The sequence below is a fragment of the Puma concolor genome, chromosome F2, assembly GCF_028749965.1.
Source record: "Puma concolor isolate L17-30 chromosome F2, mPumCon1.1.hap2, whole genome shotgun sequence".
Classification (NCBI taxonomy): Eukaryota; Metazoa; Chordata; class Mammalia; order Carnivora; family Felidae; genus Puma; species Puma concolor.
This window is the reverse complement of record NC_141684.1, coordinates 12,256,744-12,283,950: the sequence shown is the minus strand read 5'-3', so window position 1 is coordinate 12,283,950 and position 27,207 is coordinate 12,256,744. Positions and strand designations below refer to the sequence as shown.

The 27,207-nt window shown below is 38.9% G+C and overlaps 1 long non-coding RNA gene across 3 annotated transcripts in view; it reads right to left on the bottom strand.

Moving 5' to 3' along the window:
- Nucleotides 1-27,207, bottom strand: part of LOC147571833 (uncharacterized) — a 179,033-nt gene that overhangs the window by 20,725 nt on the left and 131,101 nt on the right. For all 3 annotated transcript variants that reach the window (XR_015246656.1, XR_015246658.1, XR_015246657.1), the window contains exon 2: nt 7,045-7,161. This is a non-coding gene — a long non-coding RNA (uncharacterized LOC147571833). The remainder of the gene's footprint in view (nt 1-7,044; nt 7,162-27,207) is intronic.

Below are 27,207 nucleotides of genomic sequence, written 5' to 3'. Positions count from 1 at the left end.
AAGATTAAGTGAAAAAAATAAAAATAAAAATATACTCAGGCTAAGTACCATGGTTATAAAATAATGTGCTATGATTAAATTAACTTATGGATTTTCAACATGGTGCTGGGACAACTGGATATCTTCATGCAAAAGAATAGCGCTAGAACTACCTTCACTTCACCCCATACACAAAAATTAACTTACATGGATACCAGGCCTACATTTAAATGATGAAAACTGTAAACTCTTGGAAGAACCTCATGACCTTGGGTTAGGCAATGGTTTCTTCTACATGACACCAAAAGCACCAGCAATGGGAGGAAAAAGACTTCACTGAAAGTAAATATATATATATTTAAATATCCAGAAAATAAAACTACAATCCACCAAATGGGAAAATATTCTTGGAAATCCTATCTACTAAAGCACTTGTATCCAGAATATGTAAAGGACTTTACATTTGCATTTTCTTTCCTCTCTGAGAATCATTTCAAAAATGGGCAAAGATTTACAAAAAAATGTTAGAGAATTCTTTAAGTGGAATAAAAAGGCCATAACTGGGGGTAAGAAAAACATAAAAGAGAAATTTCATTAGTAAAAGCAAGCCTATAGTAAAGGTAGAAGATTAATCACCTACAGGCCTACCTCAAGAAACAAGAAAATCTCCATCTAACCAAACTCCTGAAGGAATGAGGGGAAAAAAAATCCCACAGTTAATAAAAAGATCAGAATAAAAATAAATGAAATTGAGAATAGAAAATAAAAGGAATAAAAGGAATAGGGAATAGAAGGAACATGCCCCAACATCATAAAAAGCCATATATGAAAGGCCCACAGCTAATTCCATTTCAATGGGGAAAAACTGAGATCTTTTCCCCTAAGGTCAGGAAAACAATGGGGATGTCCACTCTCACCACTGTTATTCAACATAGTACTGGAAATCCTAGCCTCAGCAGTCAGACCACAGGAAGAAATAAAAGGCAAATTGGCAAAGAAGAAGTCAAATGTTCACTCTTCACAGGCGACATGATACTCTACATGGAAAACCCAAAAGACCCCATCAAAAAACTGCTAGAACTGATCCATGAATTCACCAAAGAGGTAAAATAGCTGTGTGCTGAAAACTATAGAAATCTTATAAAAGAAATTGAAGAAGACACAAAGAAATGGGAAAACATTCTATGCTCGTGGATTGGAAGAACAAATATTGTTAAAATGTCAATACTACCCAAAGCAATCTACACATTCAGTGCAATCCCTATCAAAATAACACAAGCATTCTTCACAGAGCTAGAACAAACAGTCCTAAAATTTGTGTGGAACCATTAAAGACCTGGAATAGCCAAAGTAATGTTGAAAAAGAAAACCAAAGCTGGAGGCATCACAATTCTGGACTTTAGGCTGTATTACAAAGCTATAATCATCAAAACAGTATGGTACTTGTATAAAAACAGAAAATAGATCAACAGAACAAAATAGAAAACTCAGAAATGGACCTAAAAGTGTATGGCCGACTAATCTTTGACAAAGCGGGAATGAGTATCCAATGGAAAAAAGTCTCTTCAGTGAATGGTACTGGGAAAACTGGACAGCAACATGATACTGGACCACTTGCTTTGTTTTGAATTTATTTTCTGTATGTTGTAAGACTTAACTGTGAGAAAGGAAACCATCAAAATCCTAGAGAAGAAAAAGTCAGCAACCTCTTACTCCACATGTCTCCAGAGGCAAGGGAAATAAAAGCAGAAATGAACTATTGGGACCTCATCAAGATAATAAACTTTTATGCTCAGCAAACGAAACAAATCAGCAAAACTAAAAGGCAACTTACAGAATGGGAGAAGATGTTTGCAAATACCTGATAAAGGGCTAGTATCCAAAATCTATAAAGAACTTATTAAATTCAATACACAAAAAACAAATAATCCGGCGAAGAAATGGCCAGAAGACATGAATAGACACTTTTCCAATGAAGACAACCAGATGGCTAACAGGCACATGAAAAGATGCTCAACATCACTCATCATGAGAGAAGTACAAATCAAAACCACAATAAGATACCACCTCACATGTGTCAGAATGGCTAACATTAACAACTCAGGAAACAACAGATGTTGGCAAGGATGCCGAGAAAGATGTTGGCAAAGGAGCCGTTTGCACTGTTGGAGGGAATGCAAACTGGTGCAGCCACTCTGGAGTTTCCTCAAAAAATTAAAGAAATGGAACTACGCTACAACTTAGCAATTGCACTACTAGGTATTTATCCAAAGGATACCAATGCTGCTTCAAAGAGGCACATGCACCCCAATGTTTATAGCAGCATTATCAACAATAGCCAAATAATGGAAAGAGCCCAAATGTCCACTGACTGATGATTGGATAAAGACGATGTGGTATTTATATACACACAATGGACTACTACTTGGCAGTCAAAAATAATGACATCTTGCCATTTGCAACAACGTGGATGGAACTAGAGTGTATTATGCTTAGTGAAACAAGTCAGAGAAAGGCAAATACGTTTTCACTCATATGTGGAATTTAAGAAACACAACAGATGATCATAGGGGAAGGGAAGGAAAAATAAGATAAAAACAGAGGAAGACAAACCATGATCTCTTAAATACACAGAACAAACAAGGGTTGCTGGTGGGGTGTTGTGTGGGGGAATGGGCTAAATGGGTGATGGGCATTAAGGAGGGTGCTTGTTAGGATGAGCACTGGGTGTTATATGCAAGTGATGAATCACTGGGTTCTACTCCTGAAACCAAATCCTACACTGTATGCTAACTAAGTTGAATTTAAATATTTCTTTTTATTTAAAAAAAATGAAAGAACAGGCAACACAGAAATAAAAAATTATTAAAGAATTGATTGAAAAATTATATCCCAACAAATGGAACAACCTAGAGGAAATGGGTAAATTCCTGGAAACATACAATCTTCTGAAACTGAATCAGCAATCAAAACCCCCCCCAACAAACAAAAGTCCAGGACTGGATGAATTCACAGGTGCATTGTAACATTTAAAACACAGTTAATACCTATTCTTAAATGATTCCAAAAATAGAGGATAGAAAGCTTCCAAATTCATTCTACGACACCAGCATTACCTTTATACCAAACACACTACCAAAAAAAAAAAAAAACAAAAACAAAAAACCTGCTATAGACCAATATCCCTGATGAACATAGATGTAAAAACCCTCAACAAAATATTAACAAACAGAAGTCAACAATATATTAAAAGGATCATTTAGCACAATCAAGTAGGACTTATTTCAGGGATGCACGTGATTCAATATTCACAAATCAATGTAACAAATTAACAAAAGGAAGAATGAACACCACATGATGATCTCAAATGCAGAAAACGCATTTGACAAAATACAACATCCATTCATGATAAAAATGCCTCTAAAATGAGCTTAGAGGGAATACACCTCAACATAATAAAGGCCATATATCGAAAACCCACAGCTAACATCATCCTCAGTGGTGAAAAACTGAAAGCTTTTCTTCTAAAATCAGGAAAAGACCAGGATATTTACTCTTGCCACGTTTATATAACATAGTACAGGAAGCCTAGCCACAACAGTCCTACAGGAAAAAGAAAAGGCATCCAAATTGATAAGTAAAACTGACACTATTTGCATATGACCTGTTACTATATACACAAAACCCTAAAGACTCCACCAAAAAACTACTAGAACAAAGAAATGAATTCAGTAAGGTTGCAGGACACAAATTAATATACAGATATCTGTTCCATTTCAATACACTAATAACTACCAGAAAGAGAAATTTTTAAATAATCTTATTTACAATTGCACCAAAGAGAATAAAGTATTTAGGAATAAATTTAACCAAGGAGGTGGAAGACCTATATTCTGAAGTGAAATTGAAGATGACACAAACAAATGGAAAGGTATACCATGTCCATGAATTGGAAGAATTAATATCCTTAAAATGTCTATCCTTACCCAAAGTAATTTACATTTTTTTAGTTTGAGAGAGAGGGTGCAAGCAGGGGGTGGGGCAGAGAGAGAGGGGGACAGAGTGGGCTCTGTGCTGATAGCAGAGAACCTGATGTGGGGCTCAAACATGCAAACCATGAGATCATGATCTGAGATGAAGTCAGATGCTTCACTGACTGAGCCACCCAGGTGCCCCAGCAGTTTACATTTTCAATGCAATCCCTATCAAAATACCAATAGCATTTTCCACAGAACTAGAACAAATAATCCTAAAACTTCTATGGAACCACAAAATATCTCAAATAGCCAAATCCATCTTAAGAAGAACAAAGCTGGAGGCATCACAAGCCAAGATTTCTATAAAGCTATACTATACTATAGTATATATACTATATATATACAATACTATATACTATAAAGCTATTACTATATATACTATAAAGCTATTAATGAAAACAGTATGGTACTGGCACAGAATAAACACAGATTAATAGAACAGGATGGAGACACCAGAAATAAAAACCATGCTTATATGGTCAATTAATATTCAACAAAGGAGGCAAGAATATACAATGAGGAAAAGACTGTCTTTTCAATAAATGGCATTGGAAAAACTGGACCACTTTTATACCATACACAAAAATAAAGTAAAAATGTATTAAAGACCTAACTGTGAAATTTGAAACTATAAAACCCCTAAAAGAAAACACAGGCAGTAATCTCTTGGAAATTTGCCTTAGCAATATACTTATGGCTATGTCTTCTCAGGCAAGAAAAATAAAAGCAGAAATAAGCTATTGGGACTACACCAAAATGAAAAGTTTTTGCAAAGGAAACCATCAACAAGTCAGGGAGAATGGGAGAATATATTTTCAAATGATATATCTGGTAAGAGACTAATAGTCAAAATATAGTACATATAACAACGCACAAAAAAACTGATTTAAAAAATGAGCAGAGAACCCAATTAGACATTTTTCCAAAGAAGTCCTACAGATGGTAAGTACACACATGAAAAGATGCTCAACATCACTGATCATTAGGGAAATGCAAATCAAAACCATAAGATATCACCTTACTCTAATCAGAGTGGCTATTATCAAAACAAGAAATAAGTGTTGTCAAAGATTTGGAAGAAAGAGAACCCTTAAACACTGTTCATAAGAATGTAAATTGGTACCCCCACTGTGGAAAACAGTATGGAGGTTCCACAAAAAATTAAAAATAGAACAACCCCATGATCCAGTAAATTCCACCACTGGGTATTTACCCAAAGAAAATGAAAACACGAATTCAAAATGATATATGCACCCCCATGTTTATTGGAATGTTATTTATGGGGTGCCTGGGTGGCTCAGTTGGTTGAGCATCTGACTCTTGATTTTGGCTCAAGTCATGATCTCACGGTTTGTGAGTTCGAGTCCCTCATCGGGCTCTGCACTGACAGTGCTGGGAAAGCAGTCTGCCAGTTCCTCACAAAGTTAAACATAGAGTTACCATGTGATCTAGCAATTCTACTCCTAGGCAAACACCCCAAAATGAAAACGTAGTGTCTGCATAAACTTGCAAGTGAATGTTCACTATAGCATTCTTCATGATAGCCAAAAGGTAGAAACAAGTGAGACGGTAGATGAATTGATGAACAAATTATGTTCTATCCATACAATGGAATAATAATCAAACATAGTAAGTACTGACACCTGCCACCACTTGGATGAACCTTGAAAACATGCTAAGTGAAAGAAACAAGTTACAAAAGGCCACATGTTCTATGAGCCCATTTATATGACATGCCCAGAATAGGCATTTCAGTGGAGACAGGAAGTAGATTAGTGGTTACCAGATTCTGGGGAAAAGAGGCAATGGGAATGATTGCTAATGGTAATGGGATTGTTCCTGAAGGATGAAAATGTTCCAAAATTAGGTAGGGATTGTTGCACAACCCTGTGAATATACCAAAAAGCACTGAGATACATCCTTTAAAAGGTTAAGTTTTATGGAAAATGAAATAGATCTCAATAAATTTGTTATAAAGTAACTGGCAGGGACATAGAATAACTCAGTCCCCACCATTGTTCCCAAAATATTAAATGAGGGATGTGTGTGACTCCTTTTTAATAATAAAAAGAGTTTATGTTTTAAGTGTGCATATTTGTATGTGCATACATTTTTTGAAAAACCTGAAGCAAGAGTCCTGGAATATAGGTTGTAAGGGTGGAAGAGAGAATCTCTGCAGCCAGACTACTTAGGTTCACATGAGATGCTACCACTTCCCAACTGCAGAATCTCAGACAACTTCCTTAACTGCTCCTAGTTCCAGGTTCCTTACTAGTAAACAGAGTAAGAATAGCGTTTCCTTTGTGTATGTGCGTCCATGTGTGTATTAAACTAAACAATGTTTACAGTGGTTCGGTAGGTTAACTGTTACTGTTGTCATGGTTATTATTACTCTCCCAGCAGGTCTGGACTTAACCTGAACATTGTGGAAGTGTGATCAAGGCTTCTCTCTCTTCCTATTGATATTTGAACAGATTGCTGGCTGCGGCTGTTCATGTTTCTCTCCCTATTCCACCTCCTAGAATTAGCTCCCATCGCCACCCCACCCCCAAGTCCCCAGGGATTGTTTTGCTTTAGGAATGAAACTGCATAGAAGGAAGAAGGAGGGGGAGGACACCTGGGTGGCTCACTCGGTTGAGCATCCAATGCTTGATTTCCGCTCAGGTTATGATCCCAGGGTGGTGGGATTGAGCCCATGTCTCCACACCAAGCATGGGGTCTGCTTAAGATTTTCTCTCTCTCTCTCTCTGTCTCTCTTTCTCACTCTCTCCCTCTCCTCTCCTCTGCCCCTCTCCCCTGCTCATGCGGTCTCTAAAATAAAAAATAAATTAATTAAAATTAAAATTTTAAAAAAAGGAGGAAGGATGGGGACCACTGGAGTCCCATATCCATCCCTCAGCCTCTCCCTTCTCCTCTCCCCAAAGCTGGGTCTTATCAGTAGTATTTCTGGAATCTGCTTTATCCCCTATGTTATCTCCCAGCAGACTTGTAAAAATAGCTCTTTGGATTGAACTGCTTTGAATATTACCTGCTTTGGGCTAGTTCAGAGAGTTAACAAGCAGTTCCATTCTGGGAAGTGCAAAGCCAAGGTGATGAAGAGGAAAGTTCAGTGGTGTGAGAAGTAGGCTGGATCCTCCTTCAAGATCTGGGAAGAAAATAAACATGGGTGGTAAAGACAACTGAGTACCTACGTGTGTCCCAGGAACAATCATATCACCCACCAACATTTTGTGCTTAGGCCCCTGAGCCAGAAACTTGTTCATTAGAACACTTGCTCTGGGCCAGGCCCAGAATGAGTAAATTACAGGGAAATCTAAGTTAGCAACAGGGGCAAAGGGATACACGTCTGTAGAAAGGGAGCCTGTATCTGAGACATGGGGAGTGGGGGCAAAATAGGTAAAGGGAATGAAGGAATGCAAGCATGTGTGTGTGTTAAACCGTGTTCAATTTACGTTAACTTATGTTCAGTCATTCCTCTCCCAACAGAACCGACTTAACCTGAGCAAGGTTAAGTGTGCCACGAAGGGGTGACCAAGACAAAGGAGTGGCTTCCCCAAAGAGGCCGCAATAGAGCTGCTAGGAGACCCCAAGAATTAGTAGTCCTTTCTTGGCCTCCCATATCCCTAGTATTTTATATTATTAAACTGATTTTTTGGACAGCTTGAAACCAGCTCAGTCTGTATCCAAAATTAGTCTCCCATCTCCTGTTGATTTCTGTGGGGCTGCCCTGGGGGTATTCCAGGAAGGGTATAGGAACCCTACCAAAGATATTACTTGACTGGGGTGGAGGGATGAGATTTACAAACTCTTTGAGGGCATAGCATCTTGTTAGATTATTGACAATAAGCAGACAGACTAACAGGTTTCCCAGGCAAGGCTCACCTTTAGACTGGCAAATATTTTCTGAACACCTTCTCTAGGCCACATGCTGGGAATACTGTGTTGAATGGCCCCTGTTGGCCCTGTTCCCCATCCTCACAAGCAGTGCAGTGAATCCTAAGTCCACTGCCTTTGTTTGCCACACCGTCCCCCACAGAGCCTGGGGACGATCCTTGCCTCACCTGCTAGCAAATCTCTCCACATTCATCATGCACATCTAAGAAAAACTCCCCAGAAAGGAGGGGATTAGGGCATGTATGTTAGATACGGCAAAGCCGTGAGTGGCTCCGAGTATTTGGAGATCGTTCAGAGAGGGTAATGTGATAAAGAATAAGGGTCAGACTCAATTTTGAAAAAGAAACAAAATGTGAGTGTGGCTTTAGAAAGCTTTTCTTCACTGAGAAAGTTTACGAGCAGGGATTTGGCAAGCAGTCATCGAAGCTTCTCTTCCCTGTGTCTGTTTTCTTCCTTCTGCCCTCTGTCAGCAGAACTGTTTGTGCAAAACTTGGAGCTGACATTAGCCTTACCCCTAGCCCAGGGGTAGCCCAATGTTGTAAATAATGAAGCAAACACATCAAGCGGAAGATTGGCCAAAGATGCTCATGCAATGGTGAGAGGGTAGCAAGGAATCAGAGAGGCAGCACCGCCTCTGGAAATTATAGGCCCACCTTCCATAGACAAAGAAGCTAACTTCAAGCACCCACCATGCACATAGCATGTGGATTCACACTTCCATAGAAGAGTCTTCTGTTCAAGTTAGAGTAACACGTGGGTCTACCTTTATATTGACTACACAGTTTCTCAATGTCAAGCTAACTGGCTCTTGTCTCTAAAGGTTTCATTTTATGGAGTGATGATCATTTCTTGAGCACTGGAAACCTTACCAGATTCTCTAATTAGCTTATTCAACCTCACAGCAAACCTAAAAGGTACATATTAGACACCTTTGTTACTAATCAGAAAATTAAGACTCCGAGGGACTCTGGAAACTGCGCCCAAGTAAGACAGCTGAGAAGTGAAGCCATAATTCAAGTCCATAATTTTAAAACAAAATTTGCTCTTTCCAGCCATCACAAGGCAGCTCCAGGACACCCACAGATAGCACCTATTACAGCTCTGTCTTGCTAAGGTGACACAGGTACAAAGCAGCCCACTACACGCCAGGCCAATATCTGCTTCAAGCGCAGATGACTCACCAGGGCGCACTCTGTGTGGAGTGCCCTGAGATCTCCTAGCCTGTGCCCACCTCAGCTCTATCCTGCTAGGATTCCCTATGTGTGGAGAACTCTGGTGACCACCAGGTCTTAGCCTGCTTCAGTTCCTGCCATCCCCTGGGGAGCCCCCTACGTGGAACACCCCGGGACCCCCAGCCCATGCTTGCTACAGCCCCAGCCAGCCAAAGCCACCAGGTACACGGTCTATACAGGGGATGTTCATACACAAGGCCATTCCCACAAAGCTAGGAGAAGTAGCTCTTCTATCGAATTCGTAGAAACACAGAAAGTCAAACCAAATAAGGAGAAAGCATTTACTCCAAATGAAAAACAAGACAAAACTCCAGAAAAAGAAGTAAACAAAATGGAGAAAAGCAATCTACCTGATAAAGGGTTACAAGTAATGGTCATAAAGATGCTCAGGCAGAAGACTGAACTCCATGAGAACTTCAACAAAGAGAGAAAAAATATAAAAAAGGACCAATCAGAACTGAAGAATACAGTCAGTGAAGTCAAATCCACACTAGAAGATTAGAGGATGCAGAAGAATGTATCAGTGATCTGAACACAGGCTATTGGAAAGCACCCAAACTGAACGCCAAAAAGAAAAAAAGAATTTTTAAAAATAATGATTAAGGGATCTCTGGGACAATATCAGGTATTTGCATTACTGGGGTTTCAGAAGTAAAAGCTAGAGAGAAAGGGGAAGGAAACTTACTTGAAGAAATAGATGAAAACATCCCTAATACAGAGAAGGAAACAGACATCCAGGTCTAAGAAGTCCAGAGAACCCCAGACGAGAAGAACTCAAGGAGGTCCACACCAAGAGACATAATAATTAAATGTTATAGTATAAAGCCAAGAGCTGGTTCTTTCAAAATGTCAACAAAATTGATAAACCTTTAGCCAGACTCATCAAGATAAAGAGAGGGCTCAAATCAAAAATAAAGAGAAGTAAAACTAACACCACAGAAATACAAAGGATTACATTTTACAAAAAGTTATGTGCCAACAAATTGGGCAACCTAGAAGAAATGAATCAATTCCTAGAAACCTATAATATTCTAAAACTGAACAAGGAAGAAATAGAAATCTGAACAAACCACTTACTACAAAGGAAATTGAATAAGTAATCAAAAAACTCCAAGGGGCACCTTGGTGGCTCAGTAGATTAAGCATCTGACTTTGGCTCAGGTCATGATCTAAGGTCCGTGAGTTTGAGTCCCACATTGGGCTCTGTGCTGACAGCTCAGACCCTGGAGACTGCTTCTGATTCTGTGTCTCCCTCTTTCTCTGCCCTTCCCCCACTCACTCCCTGTCTGTCTCTGTCTCTCTCAAAAATAAATAAACACTAAAGGAAAAAAAAAAAAAAACAAAAAACTCCAAACAAACAGAAGTACAAGATTGGATGGATTCACAGGTGCATTCTAAGAAATGTCTAAAAAAGAGTTAATACCTATTCTGCTCAAACCATTCAAGAAATAGAAAAGGAAGGAAAGCTTCCACATCATTCTACAATACCAGCATAACTCTGATACCAAAACTAGACAAAGAATACAAAAAACAACCCACTATAGGCCATACCCCTGATGAACACAGTGCAAAAATCATCAAGAAAATATTAGCAAAGTGAAATCAAAAATATATTAAGAGTGGGAATTATTCCATGGATACAAGGTGGTTGAATATTCACAAATAAATGTGACAAATTAACAAGAGGAAGAATAAACACCATATGACTATCTCAATAGACACAGAAAAAAATTTTTGACAAAATATAACATCCACTTATGATAAAAACTGTCAACAAAGTGGGTTTAGAGGGAATACACCTCAACATGATAAAGGCCATTTATGACAATCCCACAGCTAACATCATCCTCAATAGTGAAAAATTGAAAACTTTTCTTCTAGAACAGGAAAAGACAAGGATGTCCATTCTTGCCACTTTTATTCAACACAATGCTGGAAGTCCTAGCCACAGCAATCATACAGAAAAAAAGAAGGTATCCAAATTGATAAGAAGTAAGACTGTCACTATGGGCAGATTACCTGATACTATATATAGAAAACACTATGATACATCTTTTCTGGCCATAATGCTATGACACTAGAAATCAACCACAACAAAAAACCTGGAGAGAGCACAAATACATGGGAGTTAAACAACATGATATTAAACAATGAATGGGCCAACCAAGAAATCAAAGAAGAAATCAAAAATTACATGAAAACAAATGAAAATGAAAACACAACAGTCCAAAATCTCTAGGATGCAGTAAAAGTGGTTCTAGGAGGGAAGTTTGTAGCAACAAAGGCCTATTTCAAGAAGCAGGTAAAATGTCAAATAAATAATCTTACACCTAAAAGAGCTAGAAGAAGAAGAATAAAATCCAAACTCAGCAAAAGGAAGGAAAGAATGAAGATTAGAATAGAAATAAGTGATATAGAAACTAAAAAAACAATAGAACAGATCAGTGGAACCAGGAGCTGGTTCTTTGAAAAGCTCAACAAAATTGATAAATCTCCAGCAAGACTCATAAAAAGAGAGAGAGAGAGAGGGAGGGAGAGAGAGAGAGGGAGAGAGGACCCTAATACACAAAATTACTAATAAAAGAGGAGAAATGACAACCAACAACACCACAGAAATACAATCACAACATAATATTATGATAAATCTGTATACCAAAATATTGGACAGCTTAGAAGAAATGGATAAATTCTTAGAAATATATAACCTAACAAAACAAAAACAGGAAGAAATAGAAAATCTGAACAGACCAAATAACCAGCAATGAAACTGATCAGTAATCAAAAAACTCACAACAAACAAGTCCAGCACCAGAGGGCTTCACAGGCAAATTCCACCAAACATTTAAAGAAGAGTTAATATCCGTTCTTCTCAAACCATTTCCAAATATCCAAAAGGAAGGAAAACTTCCAAATTCATTGTATAAGGCCAGTATCACCCTGATACCAAAAGCAGATAAAGAACACCAGAAAAAAAAAAAAAAAAAAAACAACGAAAAAACTAAACTAAACTGAAAGATCTACAGGCCAATATCTCTCGTGAATACAAATGCCAAAATCCTCAAAAAATATTAGTAAGCCAAATCCAACAATATATTTTTCAAAATCATTCACAATCAAGTGGGATTTATTCCTGGGATGCAAGTGTGGTTTAATATTCACAAAACAATGAACATAATATGTCACATCAATAGGAGAAATGAAAAAAAAAAACCATAGGAATATTTCAGAAGATGTAGAAAAAGCATTTGACAAAGTACAACAACCATTCATAATACAAACCCTCTGGAAAGTACGTCTAGAGGAAACATATCTCAACATAATAAAGGCCTCATGAAACACCCACAGCCAACATCATACTCAATGGGGAAAAACTGAGAGCTTTTCTCCTAAGGTCAAGAATAAGACAAGGATGTCTACTCTCACCACTTTTATTCAACGTAATACCAGAAGTCCTAGCCACAGCAATCAGACAACATAAAGAAATAAAAAGCATCCAAATTGGTAAGAATGAAGGAAACTCTCACTATTTGCACATAACATGATACTACATGTAGGATACCCTAAAGACTCCCTCAACAAAACTATTAGAACTGATAAATGAATTCAGTAAAGATGCAGGGTACAAAACCAATATGCAGAAATCTGCCGTATTCCTATACATCAATAATGACACAGCAGAAAGTAAAACTAAGAAAACAACCCCATTCATAACTGCACCAAAAAAATATCTAGGAATAAACTGAACCAAAAAGGTGAGAGTCCTGTACTCTGAAAACTATAAAACATTGATGAAAAAAAGAAAGACATTACATGCTCATGGGTTGGCAGAACAAATATTGTTAAAATGTTTATACTACTCAAAGCAATCTACACATTTAATGCAGTCCCTATCAAAATGCCAACAGCATTTTTCACAGAACTAGAAAAAATAATCCTAAAATATGTATGGAACCACAAAAGACCTCGAATAGCCAAAGCAATCTTAAAAATGGAAAAACGAGGGGCGCCTGGGTGGCGCAGTCGGTTAAGCGTCCGACTTCAGCCAGGTCACGATCTCGCGGTCCGTGAGATCGAGCCCCGCGTCGGGCTCTGGGCTGATGGCTCAGAGCCTGGAGCCTGCTTCCGATTCTGTGTCTCCCTCTCTCTCTGCCCCTCCCCCGTTCATGCTCTGTCTCTCTCTCTCTCTCAAAAATAAATAAACGTTTAAAAAAAAAAAAATGGAAAAACGGGAGGTATCACAATTCCAGATTTCAAACTGTATTACAAAGTGGTAGTAATTAAAACAGTATGGTACTGACATAAAAATAGACACATAAATCAAGAGAGTAGAACAGAAAATCCAGAAAAACCCTCAATTATACGGTCAATTAATCTCTGACAAAATAGGAAAGAATATGCAATGGGAAAAAGATAGTCTCTTCAACAAATGGTGTTGGGAAAACTGGACAGCTACATGCAAAAGAATGAAACTAGACCACTTTCTTTCACCATGCACAAAAATAACTTAAAATGCTTTCAAGACGGGGGCACCTATGGGGTCAGTCTGTTAAGCGTCCAACTTCAGCTCAGGTGATGATCTCAGGACTCGTGGGTTTGAAACCCATGGCAAGCTCTATGCTAATGGCTCAGAGCCTGCAGCCTGCTTCAGATTCTGTGTCTTCGTCACTCTCTGCCCCTGCCCCGCTCATACTCTCCCTCGCTGTCTCTCTCTTTCAAAATAAATGAACATTAAAAAAATGGATTAAAGACCTATATGTTAGACCTGAAATCATAAAATTCCTGTAATAGAGCAGAGGCGGTAATCTCTCTGACATTGGCCATAGCAACATTTTTCTAGATATGTCTCCCGAGGCAAGGGAGGTAAAAGCAAAGGTAAACTTTGAGACTACCTCAAAATAAAAAGGTTCTTCACAGCGAAGGAAACAACAAACAAAACTTAAAAGGCAACCTACTGAATGGGAGAAGATGTTTGCAAATGACATACCTGATAAAGGGATGGTATCCAAACTACATAAAGAAAGATGTTATATCACAAAACATGAAAAAAAAAAAAAAAACCACACAAATAATCTAATTTAAAAATGGGCAGCAGACATGATCAAACATTTCTCCAAAGATATCCAGATGACCAGCAGACACATGAAAAGATACTCAACATCACTCATCATCAGGGAAATGCAAATCAAAACCACAATGAGCTATCATATCATACCTGTAATAATGGCTAAAATTAAAAACTCGATAAACAACAAGCATTGGTGAGAATGTGGAGAAAAAGGAACCCTCATGCACTGTTGGTAGGAATGCAAACCGGTGCAGCCATTGTGGAAAACAGTATGCTGTTTCCTTAAAAAATTAAAAATAAAACTACTCTACAATCCGGGAATTGCACTGCTGGGTATTTACCCCTAAACTACCAAAACACTAATTCAAAGGGATACGTGCACCCATATGTTTACTGCAGCATTATTTACAACAGCCAAACTATAGCAGCAGGCCAAGTGTCCATCAATAGATGAATGAAAAAAGAAGATATTGGTACACACACACACACAATGGAATATTAGCCATAAAAAAAAGAAATTGCCATTTGCAACAACATGGATGGATCTAGAGAGTATAATGCTAAGCAAAATAAAAGTAAGTCAGAGAAAGACAAATATCATGATGTCACTTCTATGTGGAATTTAAGAAACAAATGAGCAAAGAATAAAAAGAGACCAATCAAGAAACAGACTCTTAACTATGGAGAACACACTGATGGTTATCAGAGGGGAGGTGGGTGGGGAGGTGGGGATTAAAGAGTACACTTATCATGATGAAAAATAAAAATGATTTTAAAAAACCTCAACAAACATACACTTAAAACGTGTACATTTCATTGTACACAAATTTTATTTTGAGAGAAAAAAATCTGTAAATAAATATTGAACTTTAGTTACTATACATGCTGAAATTTAGGGGAAGTATATTAATGTCTGCAATTGACTATGAAATGCATCAAAAATATAATGGAGCAAATGGGTAGATAAATAGATACATGAAAAAGCAAGCATACTATAATGTTAACAGAATCTAGGTCATGGGTATGTGGGTGTTTATTATAAATTCTTGCATCTTTGCCGCATGTTAGGAAAATTTTATTTCAATATTGGGGAAACAAAAAAAATAAATAAGGGGCTGAGGACCTGAAAAGACATTTTTCCTAAGACAGACAAATGGCCAACAGACACATGAAAAGATGCTCAACAGCACTCAATTTTCTTTTGCTATTCTCACTTTTCTTATTAACTTGTAGGTATACTTTATATATGCAGAATAATTTTTTCTGATATACATATTACTATATACCATTTGCCACTAAGTAGTATGATACAAAGAAATGCTATTTTCAATCTTTACATTATCAATCTTTTTCTGCCCAATACCAGGTCTTAAATATGTTTACCTTTAGTACTTTAGTACTTGTTACACATTTTATAATTTCATCATTTTTGCTTAAGAATTTGATATATCTAAAATTTACTGTGGTCTGTGATTGGAGTTAGAAAATATATTTTTTATATTTTTAGTAAAATAAAAGACAAATTATATTTAATACTTAATATGATGTCTCTTATAAAGAAAAAACCATTTTGCTTCAAAATTTGCCCCCATTGATGTTTTAGAAATTTTTAGCCATGGGGCACCTGCGTGGCTCAGTCAGTTAAGTGTCTGACTCTTGGTCTCAACACAGGTCATGATCTCAACGGTTGTGAGTTCAAGCCCCGCATCAGGCTCCACACTGACAGTGCAAAACCTGCTTGGGATTCTCTCTTTCCCTGCCCCTCCCCAAATTGCACATGCATTCTTTCTGTCAAAATAAATAAATAAACTTAAAAAAAAAGAAATTTTTAGCCACTGTCAATGTAAGATATATGAGGAAAAATAGGATGGGGCGCCTGTGTGGCTCAGTTGGTTAAGGGTCCGTCTTCAGCTTAGGTCATGATCTCGCCATCCCGAGTTCGAGCCTCAGGTCGGGCTCTGTGCTGACAGCTTAGAGCCTGGAGCCTGTTTCAGATTCTGTGTCTTCCTCTCTTTCTGTCTCTCCCGCACTCACTCTGTCTCTCTCTCTCAAAAAATAAATAAAAACATTTAAAAAATAGGATATGTGGCTGTCTCTCCCAGGAAATTGACAAATTATCAGGGAGATAATAAAAATGTAAATAGTGTTATGGTAATTATGGTAATTGTGAAATTTTAATGAAGGCCAGATGAAGGGCAACTTTGGGGAAAAGTGAGAATTAAACCGAGCTTCAGAGAATGAGTCGCATTTGGTAAGGTGGAAAGGAAGAGAAAGAGCATGAAGGTCAAAAGGAAGGCAACAGCATGATGTCACAGCAGCAAGGAGACAAAGCTGAGCCACAGCAGCGCCTTGAGTTGGACAGGAAAAGAAGATGAAATTAACAAAGGGATGGGTTGCAGTTGATGGTGAGCAGTGAATCTGGTCTCTCTTCACATTTATATTCAGCTTTCAATAGAATTTGACAATTTTTTAAAGATTAGGCCAACCATTGTTCTAAACTAGGGAAAACAAAGGGGAAAATATAATTTGAACGTGGTGCCAACAATTTGTATAATTCATCCCTGTTTTCATTTACACTTTCATTCATCGATTCCATCAGTTTCCCAACCACGAAGCATTTTTTATTCTTTCATGGAAGAAACATGCTTTGGGTCTCTCTGACAGAACACCCCTCCTTCTGTACCAGTACTTGCTGGAAACCACTGGTGGGTCATGAGAAAATCCATCAGTTGGATATCACCTGGGCATCTAAGCAATAAGAAACAGAATCACGGTAGGTGACATTTCTGGAACGCTTATGTGCCAGACACTGTTTTAACCATTTTTACTTATTTCATCCACACAACAACTCTCACAACATCTTATTTTGCATCTTAGGAAACTGAGACCCAGAACTATTAAGGAAATTGCCCCAAACTCCTGGCTACAAAATAGTGAAGATAGATTCAAACTTAGGCAGCCGGACTCCAGAGTTTGTGCTATTGAGTATTAAATCCATTCTACCTTGAATTTACCGGAACGATGGAGAGAGACCACAACTCTGACCTAGGATAATTTAACACTGATAGCTCTTCTCCTAGAACACACAGACTAACCCAGAAGAGAACACAGAAAAGTGAAAACGATCGCAGAACAGGTGACTGATTTTATGGTTTTTAAGGCAAACATAATGCAGGAGTTCAGATGAAGGAGTTATGATACCATTTTTTATTGGTTTAAATAAGCTATGCATGCCTAGCCAGTTTAACAATATATCATCCTGTCGATTTGGTTGTTTTTCTGCTCCATTTACTCCAAAATGAACATGAGCAGGATTTTTGGTTATTCATACTTCTCTGGGACTCTGAATATAATTATTTGGCCATTTCACAAAGCTTTATCTTTTTTTTTTTTAACACATCCTTTAGATAAAACCTCAGAGCTTGTTGAAATCATCTCCGTGTTATCTAGCTGGGAAGTCAGAGGATGCCTGGCAGGTGTAGCAATGAGACTAGTTCCCAGTTCCCTCTCAGCCATCCTGCCCCACAGCACTAACAATTCGTCAGGTGCAGTGGCTATCTGTAGGGTCATTGCTATATAAACCCAACCCCAGAAACTATCCAGTTTGACCCCACCTAGATAAAAGTAATACTAGAGTGAGCAATCAGAAATACAATCCGAATGGTCAGTGGTGGTCCTGCCCTATGGACAGCCGAAGACTGACTCCCATGCGAGAGCCGAAGGCCTAGACTAACGGTGGACCACAACCAGCCCTCTAATGCACTTTGCTTAGCTCTTCATAGTTTAAATGAATTCACAATGAATGAATAAAATACTAAAATGTAAATATTGAGAGATTTTGATGAACTATCTCATTTTTCAATTTCTTGTAAAAAAATCAGAAGAACTGGCAACCACAGTCCATGTTTCTTCATGGCGAGAATTCACTATAGCGGACTTGAAGCTACACGATTAGATGGGACATTGCTTTCTCTGTGTTGAGGGCCTGTTTCATCCCAGTTATCTGCCTGGCCCTAGTTGGCATTTGTTTTGAACGCTCATCTGGAGCGTTGGGAAGAATGATACCTAATCTTCACATCCTCTCCAACGGTTGTTTTTTTTTTGTTTGTTTTATGTTTTTTGTTTTTTTTATGGCTACATACTCAATTATAACCGTGTCAAAGTGGATGGCTGAACTATGGCTCACACATGCAGCGAGCGTTGAACAACCATCATGTGTGTTTATGTTTCCATTCATAATTGTGTTTAGTCTTTTATTTCGAAACATAAATCAAAGCCTTTCAGGAGGGCTTCTCTTTCAATCGATGTGATTGATGCAAGAAATTGTATGTGAACTACCCAGTTCCCTGGGGGGAAATTCAAATACTCCCACAATGTGCAAAGAACACTCATGCTTCCTAATACTAACAATCCGAAAAGAAACACCGTATTAACAAAGAGAAAAATCTTTTAATTAAAATACGGTGTAGGGGCTATACCCAACAACTGGAAAAGCATCTAGATTGAAGGAAGGCCCAATGTAATTAAATGTTATCCTGAGATAAAGAAAAGCAAAAGCATGTCTTGTTAACACATGGGTATCATTGTATATTGTTGAAACCACTGTTCTTTTGATTAAATATAATAGACTTTCAGGCAAAATTCACATGACAAGGTTTTCACATGTTTAGCCACCTGGTAAAACCTTATCTGTCAAAGCCACATCAAGCAACTTCTGTGAGGCATTGAAACAAAACTCCATCTCTTCTTTGTAGCTATGATGATCTCAATCTTTGGTGGTTGTGTCTATTTTACTGAATTGCGATTATTAGTAACAGTAGATTGTGAGCTATTTGATAAAGCTTTTTTTATGTTCTCACACAGCATGTCTGTCCAATGGGGAAAAAAAAGACTAATATTATTGAAAGAATATGTGGAAGAATAAACAAGTGAATGAATATGAAATAGTTAAGCATTAGGCACATTTTGGGAGGCAACTGTATAGCTGTGAAAACAGCCCTGTCTGTAATCAGAATACTTAACACTGAATTTGGGGTCCAGTACCTACAGCTTTGAGACACTGACCAAGGGATTTTGCAGATGGACAGCTGTATTTCCTAACTTATTTGCGTGGCAGGGCTATTGTGAACATCTCATGGTGTGTTGCCTGTAAAAGTAAATTGAAATTGATAGGTACTCATCAAGTATACGAGCTCCTAGAGAGGAAGAATTCCATCACTTTCGGAAACGGGTAATAATCATTTCCATTCGTTTTAACAGCTCTTCTGGCTAAAACTTGAAAATATGGCCAATAACTTTCTCATTTTTATATTTGTCACTGGGGCCCTCACAACAGAGACTTTCCTTAGTGTTGATATTGTTTCCATGGGTTCCACTGTAAAAAACCAAGATGGCGGTGTATGTTTCCAGTCAGTCCGAATTGAAGTTAGATTCTTGGTGGGCGCTGGGGATGGAAACTAAGAATTTTGAAGACAGTGGGGAGAAAGTTACCAAGGGATCCCAATTAAAGAATACAAAAGAAATCTAAGCAAAGTTCTTGCCAATTATAATAGAAGAGATGGAGAATATAAGTAGGGGTTGAGAATGATGTGCTAAAATCCTTGTTTATCCACATAAAGCACGTGACCTTGGAGCCTCAATATTCTCATGTGTGAATTGGGAATGAGGATAAATAGGCTTTCAGGTGTCAGGTATTAAATGACAACCTATCTAGAGCATCTGGCGCAACATCTGGCACATTCTTTCCGGAGGAAGGGTTCGGTCTCCCTGTGTATGCTGAAAACACAGTGCTAGATTGGCAGTCACTGTTTAGCCTGAGGGAAGATTTAATGTTGCTTTTCACGTGGGATGCAGCCCCGGCAGTCTTCAAGGGAAGTTATTGCATCTGGCCCCAGAAGCAGAGCTGACATTTTTGACAGGGCCTTAAGTGCAGCTCTCCCTGGGGTGTCATAACCGAGACAAGATGGGGCAGGTGGCAGTAATTGGCATCACATCCACTCGGGGATTGGATGTAACCTGGATTACCGTGGAATTTTTTTTTTCTTAAGAGAGACTTCTATGAATCTTAGCCAGTTCTAAACCCTTTGATAATTATTTCTATCATCAATTACACAGCTGAAGGTTGAAAGGAAAGGCCGTATTTTCTTAAGAATAAGCAGGCTTTGCCCTCCAGTTCCCAGGGAGAGCAGTGTGGTGTTAACAGCTACCAGTCTGCCATCACTGTTTTGCTGCTCAGACCTACAAACCAGTGCACAGACCCACAGGATGCCACCCTGTTTCCTGATACACTCCATGCAACCTTGACGACTCTGGGTTCCCCGGACACACCATGTTCTTTCCTATCCTCGTACCTTGCTGCTTGTGATTCTTCAACTTTAAAAAAAAAAAAAAAAAAAAAAAATTCTACCGTCTTTCCCACTTCCAATAACATGTGTCTTTAGGAGGCAGCAAAGGCTAAACTTAGAACCTAGGGCACACTGCTTATCTTTCCTAGTCCTCAGATTTGTTATGTGCAAAATGGGAGCAAGACCTAGCACATGGGGTCAAGGTCAGGGTCCAAGATAATATGGCAACACAGAGTGTGGCAGAAGTAACCATGGTGTGCTTAAGTCTCCATGAAAAAGCCCTGCTCTGCTCCTTGAGCCTAATAACAGCATATTGTTGCATTTCTTTTAAGTAGGCTTCATGCCCAGTGTGGAACCCAATGTGGGGCTCGAACTCACAAACCCTGAGATCAAGACCCGAGCTGAGATCAAGAGTCAGATGCCTAAACAACTGAGCCAGCCAGGTGTCCCCACACTGTTGCATTTTTTAAAAAGAGAAAAAATTATAGATAATAGACAGATAGACAATAGGTAGGTAGGTAGGTAGGTAGGTAGGTAGATAGATAGATAGATAGATAGATAGATACCAAAAGCAATACTTGGAAATGCAAACTTTGCTGATGGTTTGACCAAATGATATGGTTACTTTGCTCAGCATCATTCACCTTCAACAGAGGTTATTTTGTAGCTCTATCTGAAAGCCTAGTTATATTCTGAGTGGAAAAAGAAAAGGATATAACATTTATAAAGAAATAGGATCAAATAAATAGTAATCATTTAAAAAAAATTTTTAATGTGTATTTTCGAGAGAGAGGGAGAGCATGTGTGCACAGGCACACGAGTGGGGGAGGGGAAGTAAGGGGGACAGAGGATCCAAAGCAGGATCTGTGCTGACAGCAGTGAGCCCAATGTGGGGCTTGAACTCACGAACCACAAGATCATGACCTGAGCTGAAGTCAGACACACAACCGACTGAGCCACCCAGGCACACCAACAGTAATTATTTTTGAAGGTCTGTCCCTGTATTAGTTAGGGTTCTCCAGAGTCAGAACCAATAGGAGATGTGTGTGAGTGAGTGAGTGAGTGTGTGTGTGTGTGTTTGTGTGTGTGTGTGTACAAAATTTATCATAAGGTACTGGCTCATGAGATTATAGAAACTAAAAAGTCCCTTGATGTGCCATCCAGGAGGCTAGCAGAGTCTGTGACACAGCTCAGAGGCCCAAGATGTAGAGAGATGATGCTATCAGTTCTAGACTGGGTCTGAAGACCTGAGAGCCAGGAGCATGAGGACAGGAGATTAATGTCCCAGCTTCAACAGTGAAGTGAATTCAACCTTCACCTTTTTGTTCTCTGTTCAGGCCCTCAGTGGACTGGGTGATGCCCACCCACACTGGGGAGGGCCACCTGCTCTACTCGGCTCATAATTTAAATGCTAATCACTTCCAGAAACACCATCAAACACACACCTAATAATAATGTCTAACCAGCTATTTGGCATTGCTTGGCCCAGTTGACACATAAAATTAGCCATCAAAGTCACCAAAGGCTTAGGCCAGGCATCTGTGAAGAGTAAGGGACTTGTGTAAGCACCTGTACTCTGCTTCTGGAGGTGAGGTCAATTCATCCTCACTCAGGGAGACAGGAGACAGGGCTTCTTCAAAGGACTTCCTCCTCTCACCTCACATGAAAAATCATTGGTTTAACCAGTATTTATTAAGCATCTACTTTGTATCAGGTAGTGGCAAGCAAGGAAGACAAGAAGATGAGAGTCCCTGCTTTCATACAGATTACACCTCAATGTTGGAAAACATCTCACACTGATTGATGCATTGTATCCATGGAAGAAGTGTATATGAAGCTATGAAAAAAGTATAGAAAGGTCTATTGTAGACTGGGATGGGGACTAGAAAAAGCCTCTGGATTCTTTAGGAACAAAGAACTGACTTTCTAGTAAGGCAAAGTGAGTATTCTCTCTCTCTCTCTCTCTCTCTCTCTCTCTCTCTCTCTCTCCTTTTCTTTTTAGTTATAAAAGAGAAAACATGCAAACTTCCCATTTGAAAGAAATCTTAGATGATAAGGCTTCACTTACTACTTCCTGTGAGCAGAGTCCAGAAATAAGAAAACCATAGTCCTGGTGAAATTGGGCTTGGCTCAGCCATCCTCAGAGAGCAGGGAATGAATATTCAGATCTGGAAGCTACAATAGATTTTGGTTGTTGTTGAGAAGATAGGGAAGCAGAAGAATACATATTTAATGATAATCCCTTATAGATAAGCAGAAGCCTTTTTTCTAAATTATTAATAAAGATAACAATTGGAGTAATAATAATGATGATAATAGGGTTATTAACCATGTGCCAGTTCCTGTTTGAGGCACATCCTGTGCAGAACATCATTTCACGCTGTTAACAGTCTGTTTTATTCACTTAAGTATCCAAAGGGCTTTGTCTACAGAGCCATGAAAAACTGTGAATTCCTTCCGGTAGGTACAACTCTCAGAGAAGCTAAATGAGAGGGGAGCTTAGCAGGGAGATGGTCAGTGGGTGGCGGATGGTGTCATGGTTCCAGGTAAGGCCACAGGAGACAGGATTCAGGCAGCTCCAGGTGTGGAAGGTAGGCCACAGGTCAGAGAGTGACCTTAGTTCTAGCACAAATATGAATTAATCTGTTTAGTCTTCCATTCAACAACAAAAAAATGTTTTGGCATCAAACGTATGTTAATGATGATGCATCAGTGAGTAATTTCCATTAATACTTAGAGCACGATTACCACGGACAAAGATTCTGGGAATCAGCGAAGGAGGGTCTAGTCTCTGGTCATCTAGTGACGCCCACATGGTCCCAAGACTGGGAGAGTGTAGCCCGTAGGCCAGGTAGGTACACTTCTTGATATAATCCAAATGTTGTGTCTTGCACACAGGAACAGTGAGGCCTGACAAAGGGCAATAACTTACTCGAATCTAGTGGCGAAGTCACCATCCAAATCTAGTTGCTAGCCGCCTGGGCTACTGCACTTTCAATGTGCTAAGCTACCTTGTGTCAGAGATCAGCTCGACGCTTGGTCAGCTGCTTCTTCGAAGGTTGAAATTGGGCTCAATCCCCCACTGATCACAACTCCACCAAGACATGTGGAAAATGCCCCCCCCCACACACACACAATGTGATAAATAGAATTAGGCAAGGGAGTGTGCATGACTCAATACAAATCATCTCCACTTTTTGAAAAGCAAGTCAGAGCCTGGGCTTGTCCCTTTAAAAGAGGCAAAAGCATTTTCTCTCCAAAAAAAAAAAAAAAAAAAAAAAAAAAAAAAATAGTGATTATCAGCTTGAGGTCAGGCTGCTTTTCAAGGGTCCCTTTCTCCCTCACATGTGAACTTTCTCATTAAGAAACTCACAAACACCCACGGAAAGGAAAGAAGCCTACTTAGATTTATTTTCCTTTTATGAAGCATGGGGTTAATGAATTGCGTACTTCCTATCAGTTTTTAAATCTATTTTATGAAGGCAAAAGGACTACCCGCAGAGTCATGGGATAGTTTCTCCCAAACGCCAAGCAAACAGTTCAAGCTTTAAGCAGAATATGAAACAGAGTACTCCACCAGCCATCCGAATAAACTGGGTTTCAATCCTGGTCTCCTGGAACCTCGGGCAAGAACCATGGCCTCTCTAGGCTTTGGTTTCCTCCTCTGTAAAAAGACGAGCTCCCATGTTCCTTGCTGCTCTACCCTTTCGCAAGTAGTAAATTAAGAACCTGCATAAAGTAGATGAGGTTACACCAAGGCACAGCAGGACATAGCATCTCTGGACTGGAGAGTCAAGGTTCACAGAAAGAGGTTACTGTCAGTGGCCTTCCCAACCCAGCCTACGGCCAGAGGATCCTTGAGGGGAAATTACAGTCTCATTCCCAGGTTGTTTTCCTAGGAATCCTCATCCTATCTAAGTACATAAAAGGGGCTTTTTCAGAAGTTAATATTTGCATATCTCAAGTCTAACATTTCCCACCAAAATGGAACATTTTGTACCTCCACAAACACTTTACAAAAAGGTTTTTTAAAAGCCTCAAATTTATAAATGAGAAGTACAAGATATAATTTGTATCATTTTTAGTGACAAAAGTGAAGGGAGATGTGAGTGGTCTAAATGAATCACATCAGAAATAGAATAGGTCATATTCTATATATAATACAAAATATAATATGTAGAAATTTGAATGTTAAAGAAGCCCTTTAACAGGCTTCACCTCATTTGCAGTCACCTTTTTTAAAGTTTTAAATTAACATAGAGCCAAATTCACTTTTTGTGTGAGTATGGTTCTCTGCACTGTGACACGTGCATAGTAAGCATACAGACAGATTTGTGCGGTCGCCACGCCAGTCAGGATAGAGAACGGTTTCATTCCTCTCAATAACTCCATAGGCTATTCCCTTGTAGTTACCCCCTTTCCCCACACCTGACCCCTAACAACCAACTGATGTGTTTTCTGTCACTACAGTAATTTTTTCTTTGGGAATAATATACATATGCTATCATGAGTTATATGACTTTTTTTGAAACTGACTTCTTTCACTCACCTGTGGGATTCCTTCCAGCGGTTGTGTCTATCACTATTTTTGTTATTGGTAAATAGTATTCCATCACATGGATGTACCCGTTTGCTGATCTATTAAACCGCTGAGGAACATTTGGGTTGTTTACAGTTTAGGCCAATTATGAATACAGCTGCTATAAACTTTCATGCAGAAAGTTTTGTGTGAACATAAGTTTTTATTTCTCTGGGGGTACATGCTTAAGAATGGATCGACCTGTGTATGTAGCTTTAACTTCATAACGAACTGTTAAACTGTCTTCCAGAGTGGCTGTACCATTTACAGGCATCTTTGAATGAGTACGTACATTAAATTGTCATGGGTTTTTCTTCATGGCTCTACTTGTCTCTTGGGTCAACTCCACCCTCTTCCTCAACCCTTCCCCAAACCTAGCCAAACCACCAGATCTTCACATCCCCCAAACCCCGTGGTACCTTTCACATTTAGGCCTCTGTTTCCTCTGCCTGAAATGGACAACCTCCCTGGAAAACTTAGTATTTCTAAAACACAGTTTGGGGGGCGCCTGGGTAGCTCAGTCAGTTAAGCCTCCAACACTTGTTATCAGCTCAGGTCAAGACCTCACAATTCATGAGATCCAGCCCCGTGTCAGTCACAGTTCGTGAGATCGAGCCCCATGTCAGGCTCTGCACTGAGTGTGGAGTGGAGCCTGCTTGGGTTTCTCTTTCTCCCTCTGCCCCACCCCCTCAAAATAAATAAGTAAACTTTAAAAAATTAAAAATAAACAAACACAGTTGGGGCTGAAACTGTAAGTCTTCCTTAACCTTCATTCAAGCAGAAGGATGCTTTATGAGTTGTTCCCTAATCATGTTTCCACCACCAAATTCTGACTATCAACAAGGCAGGAACAGAGAACTGTTTGATGTTCTAACTTCAGTCATTCATTCACACATTCAGCAAGTATTTATTATCTCCCAAGTTCCAGTTCTGAGACTAGAGCTCACCCAGTGCCTGGCACAAGATAAGCAGTCATATGTATCCTGGGAGCATGGCCTAAATGACATGGTCAAGGACGTACCTGCTTTAAAAATTAAAAACTGGATCTATCAATTACTCATTCAGTTATCCCTCATTAAACCACACCACACCCAGGGGCTAATGCATTATTTTAAAACTTTTAGAGGGAAGGAGCTATTATATTAATCTTTACATCACATGAGCTGACACAAAGGTGTTCAGAAAATATTTGTTGGCATGCATTGACTTAGTTAGTGGAAACTGTACTTTACAGTGGTATACTTGCCATTTGATACAAAATCAAGCTGTTTTTCCAAATATTTTATTGGACAATAAAGTTTTTGTTTTTATATTGAAAGGGTTAGTCCCACAAAAATTATGTCTCCTCATCAGAGTCAAGGTTTCCTTAAACATAAAGTAAAACCTATTCTCTCATTTCATATTTCATGCAGTAAGCATATTTCCTCTATGGCAGCTCATTTTCTTTGGCACCTGAGATTAGCTTAAATAATTGACTAGAGTCTGCAACAGCAGTCTGTGATGTCTGTGCTAGTACCTAGGTAATAAAGCCTTGTGGTAATTCAGTCATTTTGTTCAAATAGCTGCCTGTTTAAATAAATACCTATTAAACCTGTTGTTTGACTATTGTATCATTTATTCATCAAACACTCACTGAGTGCCAGCACCATACTAGGTGCTGGCACTGTAGTGACAAATAACACAATGTCCTGAACATGCTGAATAAGGACACTGCGTAATCTAGGAGCGATACGGACAAAATGGTTACCAGATGAATGCCTTCTGCAGAAATCTGAACACTATCATCTACCTCTATATTGCTGTCTGTATTCGTTGGTTTCAGGTTCAACAAATTCAAATCCCTTACGGTTTCTTAAAGACTTCCAATGAAGAATGTCAGAGTTAGCCAGCATTCCCACATTTTTCAGGGACTCTCTGAATCTAAGCATGATTAATATTTTTCGAAAGCACTTATAGAATGAAGTTAAACATAAGCAGGAATGTTTTAAGGCAGCATATTCTTAAATTGTTTATGTTACAAATTGGCTTATCCAGATACCTAGAATATTAGACATTCTCTGTGTCCCTTTCATTAGTT